Source organism: Epargyreus clarus, unplaced genomic scaffold (assembly GCF_041222505.1).
Source record: "Epargyreus clarus isolate Ecla_fem2 unplaced genomic scaffold, WU_Ecla_fem_2.2 ptg000026l, whole genome shotgun sequence".
Classification (NCBI taxonomy): Eukaryota; Metazoa; Arthropoda; class Insecta; order Lepidoptera; family Hesperiidae; genus Epargyreus; species Epargyreus clarus.
The window spans coordinates 17,874,462-17,879,918 of NW_027332233.1; positions in this window are offsets into that span (position 1 = coordinate 17,874,462).

Genomic DNA, 5,457 nt, shown 5'->3' on the forward strand with positions numbered 1-5,457 from the left:
TTTTACAAAACTGGTAAATGGAGCACCCCATGTTTTTTTTCATAATTATACTATATACTGTTACTTAATTGACAATGGCAACGGTTCATTTCGGAGACAACGGCACGAAGCATCGGAAAAAGGGACTGTCCCGTTAAAAACGGGACGTATGGTGGCTATCCCATTGATCCGCATGCTTGTCAAAGACAATGAAATAATGGAACAGAAGGTAAAAAATGTCCAAAACTGTCGATAATAGTTTTAGTACGTCGTTTACGTAGAAATGTTATAGTACAGATTAACTAAATAAATAATTATTAAATAAAAATATAATTTGAAAGAATGTATCTATACAGATGTATCGACTGGTTTAAAATATATGATTTAAAAATAGTTTATATTTATTATCATAGATTAGTAAATATTACTCACTCCTAACAAGAAAATGTACCCAGTTTTGAGAATTGAAATAGTTCTGTAAAAAAGTTTTGCCACGTCTCCGTGCTAAAATGTCTCTAAAATATTTGAAATAATTATTTATTTATTATGTAAATTACGCAGTATTAGTTATTTATTCGTATATTTTCTCTAAAAATGTTTTTATTTGTCAAGAATTCAAAAAAAGAACTTACTATTAAGCCGTTTGTGGCTTATTTCAATTTCAAGGCGGCGAAGTATCTTTACTAATCTATGTTTATTATTATCAGTTTTATTTTACACACGACCATTAATTGCAAAGTTGTGTAAATTTTATAAATGTACTAGCTGACCCAGCAAACATTGTGTTGCCATATAAATAAAAAAAATGTTAAGGGTGAACAACCCTTATCACTTAAGAGATATGAAAAATAGATAGTAGCTAATTCTCAGACTTACTGAATATGCATATAAATTTTGGTGAAAATCAGTAAAGCCGTTTCGCAGGAGTAGGTACAGTAACTAACATTGTGACATGAGAATTTTATATATAAGATTCTAATTTTACCGTGGTTTTTTTGAGGATTAATTTCTGGCTATACAAAGATTGTTTATTAAATTATGTTTAGGTTAAGGAAGAAATACGAATAATAAGGAGAAATAAGAATACGACGATTTTAAAATACCGTATACTATCCTATATAAATTTTATGGTAATATTTTTTATTATTTACCACAGGTATCGAAGGAAATTTAAAGATTAGGATACAGAATTTCCCATATATCGATTTTATTTTATTAAAATAAACCATAAAATGTTATATTTTGACTAAAAACACACTAATATAAAAATTAAGCAGTGGGATCTTAAACTATAACATACGACATATGAACATCGTCAGATTCAATAAAATGTCACTTCTGGGGGGCTAGCCAAGTTGACATTCTACAGTCGCTTGCGCTGTAGAAACGCTATAGAAACGCTAAAATGTATGAAAATATCAATGATCACGTGATCAAAATAGCGAAGTAGAAAAGTCGTAGCCAAGTTACACGATAGAATAGAACGCTAGCGATTCTACAATGCCCATGTCATTTCTTTTTTCCATACAAATGACAACCTTTGACAACCTTTTGATAACCTTTTGACTTTTTTGTCAAATTTGTTAGCGAAGCGTATTCTAAGATAAATATCATAGTGAGCGATCGCGCCGACCCTGTAGAAAACGTAAACGCTAATAAAATGGTGGATTCTGTATCACCTGTTTGTCACTTCACTACGCGCTATCACTGCATTATAGACTTTAATTACTTTTGATCTTTTGAAAATGTATACTTTAAATGTGTTGAAATTTGAATATGGCTCTCTATAACTAGTGTATCCTAAAATATTATAGAAATGAATTGCAAAGCCGTTTTTCTATTTTAAATTAATATGAGCATATAATATAACTAGATGACCCGGTGAACTTCGTACCACCTAATTATGAGTGACTATCTGTACCCCGTAGTTTCACTCGTGTAACAGTCTTAAGGGTTGATCTAAACAAACAAACAGTGACTCAGATGCTTCATTATGTCTTATGATCATTTTCTTAGTGCTCCAAATTAACGGATTTTAAATTAAAGTTCCATACCCGATTAAACGACCGTAAGAGTTGATTTTCCAGAAACGGTGAAATATGTGTTCTATTATTTTCAATATAAAAGCTAAATTCTAATTTTCATAGACTTTGCTTCAAAATCTGTCGACTTCTAAACGAAGTGCCTTTTAAAGCCAAATGCAATTTTTTACAGCCTTTGCTTCCAAATTAACGGATTTTAAAATAAAATTCCAACCCCTATTTAACCAACTTAGGGTTGATTTTCCAAATATCGTAAAATAGATATTTAATTACTTTCTATCGAAATCCCAAATACCAATATTCATATAGTTTTGCATCAAAACTGGGCGACTTTAATACAACCTTTCTCCCCTTATTTATTCATGGAAACGCGGTCGAACAGGATAAAAAGTATCCTATGTCCGTCTCCTGGTTCTAAGCTACCTCTCCACCAATTTTCAGCCAAATCGGTTCAGCCGTGCTCGAGTTATAAAATACTTCACGGAAACGCGGTCGAACGGGATAAAAAGTATCCTATGTCCTTTTCCTGGTTCTAAGCTACCTCTCCACCAAATTTCAGCCAACTCGGTTCAGCCATTCTTGAGTTATAGTGTAACTAACACGACTTTATTTTTTATATATAGATATTGATTCAACACGTGTTCGAATGTAACTCAATGAAAACAAAATATTTTTTTCAATTCGATTGCAGCGCCAACTGTTGGTAAAAACTAACATTAAAATAGATTATTATTTAATATTTGAAACTGCGATGGTAGCGAAGTCTGTGGAATCCAATGTGAAACATTCCAAAATCAACAACTACTTACGAATTAAAAATTAATTAAAAAAAACCGTTTCCCACGGACTAAATTGTGAATCTAAACCATTCTCAAGTCCCCTTGAACACACACAACAAATTTCATCAAAATCCTTCATCAAATTCCATCAAAGTCCAGTCGTTTAGGAAGAGTTCAGTGACATACGCACGCACATAAGAAATATATATATATATATATATATATAAAGATAGATAAAATAGAACTTAGAGTTATTCCAGTATTTAAATAAAAGTATTGTCTCAGTTTAACTGTTTTATTGCATCATTATATTAATGCTTCTCATATTATCTTTACTTGTAACAAAACAATTTATTAAAACCTTAATAGAAAAAAATAATATTAATATCCGTATCCTTTTTTTTTTCATTATTATCTCCAGTTTCCCTGCAATTTCCCTGTCTAGGCAAAAAGCTGGTGGTTATGAGGTTTCATTTGTTGGCATGGCATGTATAGTATACACCCAGTGGCGTAACCATTTATAATTATTGCCTCCTTGGAAGCCGCTCCTACGATGGAAGAAGATCCTGAGTAGCTCTACTTTTGATGAGTTTAAAAGTGCGGGTGGATTTCATAAGCTCAGTAGTAACTTCATTGGAGTGTCTTTATATGACGAATACAATGATAGGTTACCCCTATGGACGAGTATATGATTTTAGTTTATTTGTCACTTCCTCTTTCACTGTTGTCTCTGTGGCATCAGCTACCATGTGAAACATCTTCGATTGGAAGCGTTGTATGATGTCCAAGTTTGAGTTGGATGCGGTTCCGCAACGTTTAGATCCATATGACCATATTGGTTTTAGTATGGCTTTGTTGCTTGATGTTGCTGAAAGACTTTCGTGCCATGAGCCAGTAAATCTTACGTCCAGATATTTTCTTTTAGTACGAGGTACGAATAAGTATCCTCAGTTGAAGTAATAATTTTATATAAAATACATGCAATCGCTGTTACTGTCATTAGTAATATCTCTATAAACAATTTGTATACTCTTTGTAAACAATCACCAATCACCATAGTTACCGTTCATAGACACATTATTAAGTCTAGTTTTTGCAAATAATTGTAATTAGTAAAATAAATGTACTATAAAATATGGTATATTTTTTATGTATTTTATAATGTTTTATTGTAATATTACTATTAAATAATTAATCAGTACCATCTAGGTATTTTTGGTAGTGTAGAAACTAGACGACATTGTATTTGACGGCTAATTGATATAAATTGATCGCTAACCATAGACTTATCGTATATGTACAATGACATTTGCTAACGAATAGAATAGAAATCGAATAGAATGCAAAGTTTGTAACATGGCTAGCCCCCCTGTTCTGTTGATCTATGACCATGCATTTTGCGTCTTTATCACTTTCATTGACAAAAACATACTTTGTCTCTTTCTGGTTACTCACGTAATCATGGCGGATCGAACACGAAAAATAAACGAAATTTAATAATTTCTCTTCATTTACGTGTGATAGGTGATTCCATGAAGTTTGTTTCTTTTTCGAGCATAATTTTTGCATTTACGCATTGCACAAGAAGGCATTTTGAGGCTTTAAATTCAAAATAATGACGTTCAACGTGTTCCGTGACATTCGTGTGTATTACTACGCCGCGCGAGAGCGACTGGACTTGGCTGGAGTCGTTTTACACCACTTGCCGTATTTTGTATGTTTCAAGTTTTGCCCGCTTGTGGCGGATCTTTATATTTATAGATCAATGCTCTGAATGTACAAAAGAATAAAAAAGTATCTCGTCCACTTCTTCGTATATAGTTAGCGTGGAGTACGGTAGCGCGGGCGCACTCTCCCCGGGCTCCCCGCGGCCGCCGGTGCGGAGAAAGCGACCTCGCCCGCGCCCCGCCGCCGCCGCCGCCGCTCGCCACTTTCGACCGCACGGACCGCGGCACCAAACATCGCGTGATGTTCAGTTTCGACCATTCAGCTCGTACGCACCCTGACCGATACTTCTGACGCTCGAATCTCGATCGATACGACCTTAAAAACTTGAATGTACTGTAGATATTTCGACGGTCCCTACGTATAAGGCGACATGTCAAAAACGCAGGTTTACAAGAGAGCGTAATTAATGTTCAAACCACTCTAGAAATAATTCTCTGTACAATTCTAAAAATATTTTTTTATAATATTGTTATAGCTTTCGAAAGTTTGTACTAGTATATTTAAATATTGATTTTTTTTATATTTACCAGTAAAACTGACAGATGACTGTTTCTACGTGAAAAGGCAAATAAAAGTATGCCAGACAAGTCTGAGATACAACTTTATACGTAGGAAACATGAAAACGGTATTGATATCTTACTCAGATTTTACATTGATATCTTACTTTTGTAGGTTAGAAAAACAATAACTTTTTTTTGTGTACTTATTATTTATAGCGGAAAATATGCTTTTTAGACGTGATGTTAAGTTAGACATGACTGCGTTCATGCGGAGTGGCGCGCTTTTTAAGACATCGTACAAAGCGATAAGTATAGATATCCGCACTTACGACACCTATTTCCTGTAATTGTTATACTTATTCTCTTATACGAATGGTAAATCTAGTAAACTACATCATATTTAAAGAAAAATCTTATATAGGCATACG